At 37.9% G+C, this 11,562-nt stretch overlaps 1 protein-coding gene across 1 annotated transcript in view; it reads right to left on the bottom strand.

Moving 5' to 3' along the window:
• LOC139106367 (gustatory receptor 68a-like) overlaps positions 1-11,562 on the bottom strand; it is a 134,331-nt gene that overhangs the window by 101,949 nt on the left and 20,820 nt on the right. The gene's annotated exons all lie outside the window — the stretch shown is intronic.

Genomic DNA, 11,562 nt, shown 5'->3' with positions numbered 1-11,562 from the left:
AAGACAGGGTTGTCCGCTTAGCCCGAGCTTGTTCACTCTCTTATTGGCAGATTTGGATAAAGAATTAGAAAAGGGAGAATGGGGAGCGATAAAGATAAAAGATAAGAGATTTTACTCGCTGGCGTACGCGGGCGACATTGTATTGCTGACAGAAAATGAGGCGGGAATGAAAGAAATGATTAAAAATATGGAGAAATATGTGAAGGAGAAAGGTCTGGAAGTGAACGTAACTAAGATAATGAAATGTCAAAAGGGTGAAGGGAGATAGAAGAAGGTAAAGTGGGTTTGGAAAGAGGAGGAAATAGAGGTAGTAAAAAGTTATAAATATTTGAGATATATGATCATGAGAAACAGGGAACAGAGGGAGCATGTAAAGACAGAGTGAAAAGAGCAGCAAAAATAATGAGGCAGATATGGAGTATAGGCAAAAGAAAGTTCGGAAAAGATTGGAGTAAAAGACTATAGCTATTTGACAAACTGATATGGTCGGTTGTTAATTATGGTGTGGAAATATGGGGGTGGAAGGAAAGGGAGGAGGTAGAGATACTGCAGGAAAGATACCTGAGATGGGTGCTGGGGTGAAAAGATACGTACCAGGATATATGGTGAGAGAGGAGTTACAAAGGGGATAAACTGAAGGGAAGAGCAGGGATGAGAGCGTGGAAGTATGAAAAACGTCTAGAAGAAGGGAAAGGAGGAGAGTTAACTAAATGGTGCTGGGAAGAAGTTAAAAAAAGGGCGAGGGAGGAAAGAAATAAAAAGAAATAGGAAAAAAAAAGAGAAAAATTTTTTGAAAAATTAGGGTTATCAGGAAAAGAAGTGGAGGATATGAGAGAAAAAGGGGAAATAAGTGGGGAGTATTTGGTGAAAAAAGATAAAGAAATGCAAAGAGAGGAAAGATGGGAGAAGATAAGAGGATCAAGGTTTAATAATTATAATAAAAAAGTGAAAGAGGAAGGGATACCAGGGTATTTAAAGCTGGGCTGGAAGAAAAAAAAATGGCAAAGGATGGAAAAGTTCAGATTAGGGAAGGAAATAAGAGGAAATAAATATTGAGAGGGGGAGGAGAAAAGAAAATGTAGAATGTGTCTTGAGAAGGACGAGACGTGGAAACATATATGAGAGGAGTGTATAGAATGGGGAAATGAGAGAAGCTGGGAGGAGGTGGTGGAGGAAATTTTGGGACGGGAAGAAAAAGGGATTGAATGCCAAGAAACACTGAAAAGGACAAAGGAAAAGATAAGGTGTGAATGGAAGAATAAAAGAGGATGAAAAAAAAAAGAAGTAAAATAAAGAGCGTCGGAAGCGAGGGTCTAAGGTAAAAATATAAGGTAGAATAAGGCAGAGTACAGAACAATAAGAACAGAAGCGTGATCTCTCTCTCTCTCTCTCTCTCTCTCTATCTCCTTCTCCCTCTCCCTCTCCCTCTCCCTCTCCCTCTCCCTCTCCTCTCTCTCTCTCTCTCTCTCTCTCTCTCTCTCTCTCTCTCTCTCTCTCTCTCTCTCTCTCTCTCTCGGCTCGTAATTAATGAGATAAAGGTGTAAGAAGGCGTAGGTTAAGTTTTAATTTTCAGGAATTTGGTATAAAAAAGAAAGAAGATTGTAAAAATAGAACTAAGATAGAGTTAAGGAAATGATGTAAAGCGAAGGTTTTGTAAAGAATATGTTATGTTATGTTTTGTTTGGATGAGTATTATGTAGAGTATTATGTAGATATCTACTGTATGTTTTTATGCTTATATGTATTGAAAGTTTATGAGGATACGAAAGTTCTCGGTGTATCTCTTAAGAAGATAATAAACATCTTATATATATATATATATATATATATATATATACAGGGTGTCTGAAATATGATGTCCAATCTTAAATTTGTGGGTAGGGACATAAAAACGGTGACGAAAAGTCCTGAACAATTTTTCAAAATTCTTTATCATTTTCGAGAAAAAAATTAAAATATAATACACGTAAGTACACGTAAGAGTGATAAAGAAGACACGATTTGAGCGAGTGCGACAGACGACGGCGCGAATATTACAAACAAAATAGGCGGAGTCAGCGCGTGACGATAAGCGAGCGGTGAGCGGCGAGCGGGAAGAATCATCTGAACACGGCGAAAAATAAGCGAAGGCTCTCGCGATCAATATTATATCCGGTAAGAGCTCAACAAGCGCGCAATTAGCACAAATGAAATAAGAATAGCATAATTACATTAGTGCTAATAGCGCGCTTTCAATGGGCCTAACAATTTATTTTTGGCGAGTATAATATGATCGCGGGCGCATTCGTCTATTTTTCATGTGCTATCATTTCCACACTACCTTGCGGTAAATAGCATAGCGCGTTTTTTTTAAAGTGGTGTCCCCGGTAGGCCTAATCCACTTTTTCACATTCGCGATCATTATAATTGTTCAAAGTGGCCTCCCCTTTGCTGTAAACATAGTTCGGCCCTTCTAACTATGTCACGCGTGGCACGACGCACCATGTCCCGATCTATTTCTTGAAATGCCGTAATAATTGCTTCGCGCACTTCATTTTCTGTTTTATTCCTAGAATTTTCGACTAAGTTTTTTACGTGTCCCCAAATAAAATAATCGAGAACGGTTAAGTCCGGTGACCGTGCTGGCCAAGCGATCGGGCCACCACGACCTATCCAACGGTCCGGAAATCTTATATTTAAAATCTCGCGTACTGCCCGAGACGAGTGTGCCGGTGCTCCATCGTGTTGATAAATTGCTTGCTGCCTTATCGCAAGCGGCACGTCGTCTAATAAGATTGGTAGTTCACTTTCGATGAACCGTCTGTAAATGGGTCCTGTTAGACGTGGAGGCAAAAAGTATGGACCGATCTACAAATAATAAAATATTTTAATAATAATATAAAAATGTTCTTTTTTTAAATTTGTACTTACTATTTGATTTCCAATAACTCCTGCCTATACGTTAATAGACCATCGATATTGGAAGACCCCTTGTCTAACTACGTGCGGGTTCTCGTCCGACCAATATACGTGGTTTCTTGAATTAAACATGCCGTTTTGCGTAAACGTGCATTCGTCTGTCCATAGAATAATGTCCGGGAACGTAGCATCTCGCCGATATTGCGCGAGGAATCCTGGAAAAAATTGTGTTTATTAATTATGGCCTTACAATTAAATTATCCCGAATATAAAAAGTTAATACTAATACCGACCTTGACAAAAATAAATCCGTTGCTCAAAATCTCGGGGTAAAAGTTGTTGCACCCGCTGGTAATGGTACGGATGCAACAGATTATTTCGTAAAGTGCAATGCACTTCATATCGCGACATGTTTAATTCGTGCGCCGCACGACGAATACTTGTGTTTGGTTCATTATCAAACAATTCTAAAATTCGCTCTTCGTTGCGAACTTGACGACGTGCAGGTATATCTTTCTTTAAATGAACAAGGCAGCCTGTTTCACGTAATTTATTTACAACGCGTTGAATCGTGCGTCTCGACGGATGACGACGTCCTGGATGACGCTCCGCGTAAATTTCTTCTACACGTAATGCACATTCACCCGCTAATCCATACGCTATCACCATATCGGTGTAATCTTGCGGCGTGTACTGCATTGTCACAATTTATCTCAATGCCAAGACGATGCTGATGATCGACTATCCTTGAAATTATCGTGCTTGCAACTCTCAATAAAAAAATTGACTGTTAAAAAAAAGAGACGAATAAAAAAGTTGATATTAAAAAACATTAACAGTCAATTTTTTTATTGAGAGTTGCAAGCACGATAATTTCAAGGATAGTCGATCATCAGCATCGTCTTGGCATTGAGATAAATTGTGACAATGCAGTACACGCCGCAAGATTACACCGATATGGTGATAGCGTATGGATTAGCGGGTGAATGTGCATTACGTGTAGAAGAAATTTACGCGGAGCGTCATCCAGGACGTCGTCATCCGTCGAGACGCACGATTCAACGCGTTGTAAATAAATTACGTGAAACAGGCTGCCTTGTTCATTTAAAGAAAGATATACCTGCACGTCGTCAAGTTCGCAACGAAGAGCGAATTTTAGAATTGTTTGATAATGAACCAAACACAAGTATTCGTCGTGCGGCGCACGAATTAAACATGTCGCGATATGAAGTGCATTGCACTTTACGAAATAATCTGTTGCATCCGTACCATTACCAGCGGGTGCAACAACTTTTACCCCGAGATTTTGAGCAACGGATTTATTTTTGTCAAGGTCGGTATTAGTATTAACTTTTTATATTCGGGATAATTTAATTGTAAGGCCATAATTAATAAACACAATTTTTTCCAGGATTCCTCGCGCAATATCGGCGAGATGCTACGTTCCCGGACATTATTCTATGGACAGACGAATGCACGTTTACGCAAAACGGCATGTTTAATTCAAGAAACCACGTATATTGGTCGGACGAGAACCCGCACGTAGTTAGACAAGGGGTCTTCCAATATCGATGGTCTATTAACGTATAGGCAGGAGTTATTGGAAATCAAATAGTAAGTACAAATTTAAAAAAAGAACATTTTTATATTATTATTAAAATATTTTATTATTTGTAGATCGGTCCATACTTTTTGCCTCCACGTCTAACAGGACCCATTTACAGACGGTTCATCGAAAGTGAACTACCAATCTTATTAGACGACGTGCCGCTTGCGATAAGGCAGCAAGCAATTTATCAACACGATGGAGCACCGGCACACTCGTCTCGGGCAGTACGCGAGATTTTAAATATAAGATTTCCGGACCGTTGGATAGGTCGTGGTGGCCCGATCGCTTGGCCAGCACGGTCACCGGACTTAACCGTTCTCGATTATTTTATTTGGGGACACGTAAAAAACTTAGTCGAAAATTCTAGGAATAAAACAGAAAATGAAGTGCGCGAAGCAATTATTACGGCATTTCAAGAAATAGATCGGGACATGGTGCGTCGTGCCACGCGTGACATAGTTAGAAGGGCCGAACTATGTTTACAGCAAAGGGGAGGCCACTTTGAACAATTATAATGATCGCGAATGTGAAAAAGTGGATTAGGCCTACCGGGGACACCACTTTAAAAAAAACGCGCTATGCTATTTACCGCAAGGTAGTGTGGAAATGATAGCACATGAAAAATAGACGAATGCGCCCGCGATCATATTATACTCGCCAAAAATTAAATTGTTAGGCCCATTCGAAAAGCGCGCTATTAGCACTAATGTAATTATGCTATTCTTATTTCATTTGTGCTAATTGCGCGCTTGTTGAGCTCAACAATTTTTTTCTTACCGGATATAATATTGATCGCGAGAGCCTTCGCTTATTTTTCGCCGTGTTCAGATGATTCTTCCCGCTCGCCGCTCACCGCTCGCTTATCGTCACGCGCTGACTCCGCCTATTTTGTTTGTAATATTCGCGCCGTCGTCTGTCGCACTCGCTCAAATCGTGTCTTCTTTATCACTCTTACGTGTACTTACGTGTATTATATTTTAATTTTTTTCTCGAAAATGATAAAGAATTTTGAAAAATTGTTCAGGACTTTTCGTCACCGTTTTTATGTCCCTACCCACAAATTTAAGATTGGACATCATATTTCAGACACCCTGTATATATACAGGGTGTCCCAGATCAGTGGACGATGCCGAAAATGATAGGTAGATTTAATCGAATTAAAACGAAAAGTCCTGTACCATTTTGAAAAATTCTCAATAGTTTTCAAGAAAAAAATTAATTTATGTACGCGTAAGAGCGACGAGGAAGCGTGGGCTGAGTGAGCGCGACAGACGACGGTGCCATTTCTAGTCATTCGCCTGTCGCGCTCACTCACGCGCAGCTTTCTTGTCGCTCTTACGCTTATATATTTTATATATTTTAATTTTTTTCTCGAAAACTATTGAGAATTTTTCAAAATGGTAAAAGACTTTTCGTATTAATTCGATTAAATCTACCTATTATTTACGGCATCGTCCACTGATCTGGGACACCCTGTATACAGGGTGTCTCACCCCATGTGTCGAATCCGTTAGGAATAGATAGAACTCGGGTAGACAAATAAGAAAGTCCCACACCATTTTGCAAAATTCTCAATGGTTATTGAGAAAAAAATTAATTTGTCTAGCGCAAGAGCGATAAGGAAGCCACGCGTGAGTGAGCGCGACAGGCGACGGCGCCAATCCTAGCCATTCGCCTGTCACGCTCACTCGCCCGCAGCTTTCTTGTTGCTCTTGCGCTAGACAAATTAATTTTTTTCTTAATAACCATTGAGAATTTTGCAAAATGGTGTGAGACTTTTTTATTTGTCTACCCGAGTTCTGTCTATTCCTAACGGATTCGACACATGGGGTGAGACACCCTGTATATATATATATATATATATATATATATATATATATATATATATATATATATATATATTTGTTTTAGTTATTATTTTTACTATTTTAAAAAAGTTTAATATTTGGTGTACAAATAAGTTTCCGCCGTTTAATCAAAGTTGGCGCCACCAGTAAGTTACGGTTAAAATTGTTATTTAAAACATCGTTAACGTAAGGTTGAACACCTGTTAGCAAGTTAACCTTGACATATTAGTTAATTTTTATCAGAACAGTATATTCTTTTGTGTGCGAAAGTGTCAAGTTATAAACCAAATAAGCGTCATTTGCGAAAACTATTAATTTCTTTCTTTAATTTGAAGAAGTTTGCAGCTGAGGCGTATTGATTGCTTATAGAAGCATACGGTGAGGCTGCCTTAAGTGAAAGAAGTAGTCATGAGTGGTTTCAGAAGTTCAAGAACGGTGATTTTAACATCGAGGATAAAGAACGTAGCGGAAGGCCGAAAGTGTACGACGACGCGGAATTGGAAGAATTACTGAATGAAGATTTGTGCCAAACGCAAGAAGAACTTGCACTTACATTAAAAGTGACTCAACAAGCAGTTTCACATCGGTTAAAATCATTGGAAATGATTCAGAAACAAGGACATTGGGTTCCACATAAACTGATGCGTGTCAAGACTTATCTGTAAACACTTAATTGGGAAGTTTTACCCCACTCGCCATATTTGCTAGACATTGCTCCATCTGATTTCCATTTGTTTCGATCGATGGCGCATGGCTTGTTTAAACAGCACTTTACATCATATAAAGATACGAAAAATTGGATCGATTCGTGGATAAACTCAAAAAGTGAAGAATTCTTCCCACGCGGTATCCGTATGCTGCCTGTAAAATGGCAAAAAGTAGTGTCAAACGACGGACAATACTTCGATTAAAACACAGGTACCGTTTTTTTGTAACAAATGCCCAATTTTTTATAAAAAACGGTGGAAATTTATTTGTACACCTAATATAACAATAAAAATCTAATAAATACTAATTTTTGCAAAAAAATTATATATTTTATAACGTTTACCTTTCATAATTGTCGATGTTTAATATCTTTGGGAAATTGACACATTACAACACCTTTTACAGAGGTATTGTGACACCCATTTGCTGTACAAGTCATCATATTTTGAAATTATTTTTTATTCTTTTAATAATACGAAGCCACGAGAATGTGACATTAAAAAAATAAACCTAACGTAATCAACATCCCGGAAATTGTCGGAAAATGGCTGAACCAATCAGCAGCGATTACATGCATTGGCAATACTCTTTTTTACCTACTCGAATTTTTTTGTCGAACTCTTAAATATCCGATACAGTGATATATCAACAACAATTTAGGTCTACGTTAGCACGGTTTTACATGGGTTTGTAATGTTAACTGCGTTTTATTATATCGGGGCGAACCTAGGTCTACGTTTGTACGGTTCCACATGAGTTTGTAATGTTTAATATATTTTGTACGTGTGTGTCAAAAGTTGGCACAATTATTTGATATCACTTATTCTTTTAAATAAAAATAAATTCTTCAGGATGTGCCTCCTGTGCGGTCTCAGATCTACCAAATGGTGCGGGTGCCCAACCTTTTGGTGGTTCTGGAGAACAATTAGCATAGGTTTGTTCACCAATTAGAGGATGGTGAGTTGTTTTTTTGTAGTTTATTTAACTTCTCTTAATTTTCTATAATCGGTTTTAGTCTATTTGCATGCACTCTCATGCTTCTTCTTCCTTCTTTTATTTTATAATTTACTTCGCTGCATTTTCCTATTCACTGCGTTTCTAAATTCTTTGATCTTTCTCTTCTCACGGTTTCGTCGTACAGTAAGACTCGATCGCCTATTTTAAATTTTCGCTTGCGAGTCTTTTTGTCGAAATTCTCTTTAGATTTCTCTTTTTCAGTGTTCTCTCACTAGTAAATTTAACGCGCGTAATCTTTCTCGTAATTCTTGCGCGTAGTCGTCATATGTGTACCTGTTCCTTGGTGCCGTCACTAATGCCGTCGGCAAAGTTGCTTGATGCCCGTATACCAGCTCAAACAGCGTGTATCCCGTTGCCGTGTGTGGTGTCGTGTTATATGCGAACATCGCATACGGTACCCATTCGTCTCAATCGGTTTGATCGCCATTTATATAGTATCGGAGGTATTTTGTTAGGGTTTGATGTGATCATTCTAGCGCTCCGTTGTTTTCTGGGTGGTGGGCCGTTGTTTGTATTTTCTCGATTTTTAATAATTTACATACATTCTTGAACATCTCGCTCACGAAGTTTGTTCCTTGGTCCGTTAATACTCGTTTCGGAATTCCGTGTTCAAAAATTATTTTTGTTGCGAATATTTTTACTGCTGTTATTATCTTTTGCTTCGGCACTGGTATTGCCTTGCTGAATTTCGTTAAGGCGTCTTGAAATGTTAATATGTATTTGTTTTCTGTGTTTGTAATTGTTTGTGGTCTTACTATGTCAAGCGCGTATTTTTCGAATGGTTTTTTCGGCGTGTCGGTTATTATCATGGGCATTTTCGTTCTTTTGCTCATTTTATTTTTCTAGCACTTCTCACATTTATATACGCCTCGACTTCTTTATTTATTCCCGGCCAATTATGTTTAAGTTTTATTCTGTCTAACGTACACCTTACTCCCTGATGTCTTCTCAATGAACAGTCGTGATATTCTTTTAGCATTTTTGTTTATTCTTTTTTTGAATATTTTTTTTGTTTCTTCTGATACGCTGTTTATTGTTGGTTGTTCTGCCAAATTTCTGCTTACTGCGTCGGCATTCGTATTCTTTTTCCTTTTTTATGCATTATTTGGTACGTATATTCTCCTAATCTTAATCTCCAGCGTATCAGTCGTGTTCCTTGATCGTTCACGCTAAATAACCATGTTAATGATTTGTGGTCGGTTATTATTGTAAATTTTGATTCGTATATGTATGGTCGGAAATGTTTTATCGCCCATACTATGCTAACAATTTTTTTTCTATCGTGGTATAATTTTGTTCTGCTTTATTCAGAATTCTACTGGCATAAGCGATTGGTCGGTCTTCTCCGATCGTGCCCTGTGACAGAATTGCTCCAGTTGCATAATCTGATGCATCGGTTATTACTAGGAACTGTCTCGTGAAGTCCAGGTAACTTAATACTGATGTCGTCAGTTTTTTTTTTAATATCTCGAATGGATTCTGTTGCTCAATTTCCCATTTGAATTTTTCTCCCTTTTTCGTCAGCTTTGTTAGTGGTTTCGCTATTTCGAAGAAATTTTCTATAAATTTTCTGTAGTATCTCGTCAATCCTATGAATGCTTGGATATCTTTTACTTTCTTCGATGTCAGAAATTTCTTTACTGCGTTTATTTTTGTTGCATCCGGCTGTATACCGTTCTCGGTAATTATGTGTCCTAAGAATAATACTTCTTTGCGTAGAAATTCACACTTGTCTGGTTTAAGCTTCAAATTATTTTCTCTTAGTCTGTTGAATACATTCGTCAGCCTTATATTATGCTCCTCTAGTGTCGGTTCGTATATCACGACATCGTCAAGGTAACAATACTAGACATTTGATACCATGCAGTCCTGCTAGTACTGAATTCATCAGTCTTTGGAATGTTGCGGGTGCGTTTTTTAACCCGAATGGCATTCTGTTAAATTCATAATGCCCATGTAGTGTTGAGAATGTTGTCTTGCATTTATGTTTCTATTTTATTTGTATCTGGTGATATCCAAATGCGAGACCTAACATGGTAAAGTATTTTGCATTTTTCAGTTAATCAATATTTTGATAATGTTCGGTATTGGGAACAAATCACCTATCGCTATTTCATTAATTTTTCTAAAATCCACTACTATTCTATACTTTACTTTTTCTGACGCGTCTGTTTTCTTTGATACTACTAATATCAGCAGGTTCCATTGGCTGCTGCTTGGACAAATTATTTTTTTTTTTAGCATTTTATCTATTTGCCTGGTTACTTCTTTATGTTTCTCGGGCAATCTATATGAGCAAATATTTATCGGTAGATTTTGGTTCAAACTTATTTATTTCGTGCTCCATGGCTGCTGTGTAAGATAACACGTCGCCTTCTAGATAGAATATGTTACAGTAGTGTAGGTATATTTTCTCTAGTTTTCTTTTTTCTTCTACGTTCAAGTAATCGGTTTTCAATTGTTTCATTAATTTTGTATGGCGTTCCTGCACTGTTTTGCCGTCGTCTTTTTTATGCATCGTCAACACTTCTGCGGAGTTGATATTTCTTAACTCCTCTATCTCTACTTGCGGTATATGTATTTCCATCGACTCCTCTGTCATATTGAGCACACTTACTGGACACGTGTAATCTTTCAGTGCCACCAGGCAGTTTTCTATGAATATTACTGATTTTGTCTCCTCCGCATTTATTACACCTACTTGATTTTGGCTCGTAATAGTTCTAAGTATTGTTTTACTGCGCGGAGGTAGTATATATTTTTTATACGGGTGTTATTTAATATCACTCCGTCTATTATTATTAGTTTCTTCCCGTGTAGACATGATGCTCTTTGCTTGGTCAAGAAATCCATTCCCAAGATGCCCTCATATTCTATCAGAAAATCGTCTCTTACTACGTACATTTTCTGCCGTATGTTTTTTTCCCCAATTTTTATTGTTGCTTTTATTTTTTCTATTGTATCAATCTTGTGTTCTGTGGCACCTGTTAACGACATTTTATCTTTAATTATTGGTGAGTCTTCCTTTAAATTTTCAACCTTTATTAAGGTTATTGTAGCTCCTGAATCCATGAGTAAATTCAGTTTTTTTTTCCTTGTTTGTTCCACGGGTAGCGTAATAAGCTTTAATCCGTTACTAACTTCTTTTGCTGCTATGTTTGCAATCTGATATTCTCTTGCTGCTTTGATCGTTCTTGGCTTTTTTCTTTGGTACAACTTCAGTTTGCGTGTTTTCTTCTTGGATTGTTTAAGAATACGCTCAAATGCGCCGCGCTCAACGGCGCCAGCGCGAATATCTCTAAAGAGTAAATGGCACTTAGGAGTAGCTCTGTTCTCTCTAATGTCCAGATAACGATTGACTCCGGCGACGTTAGCCGATGCCTAACTTCCTTCTCAAAGGACAAAGGCATAAAGTTACGGGATTTTCCCGTCTTCGAGAACGGTCGGGTATTAAATAACATTTCAATTATACGATGAGAGAAT

Source organism: Cardiocondyla obscurior, linkage group LG11, assembly GCF_019399895.1.
Source record: "Cardiocondyla obscurior isolate alpha-2009 linkage group LG11, Cobs3.1, whole genome shotgun sequence".
NCBI lineage: Eukaryota > Metazoa > Arthropoda > Insecta > Hymenoptera > Formicidae > Cardiocondyla > Cardiocondyla obscurior.
The sequence above is the reverse complement of the archived record's forward strand: the minus strand, read 5'-3'. Positions and strand labels throughout refer to the sequence as shown.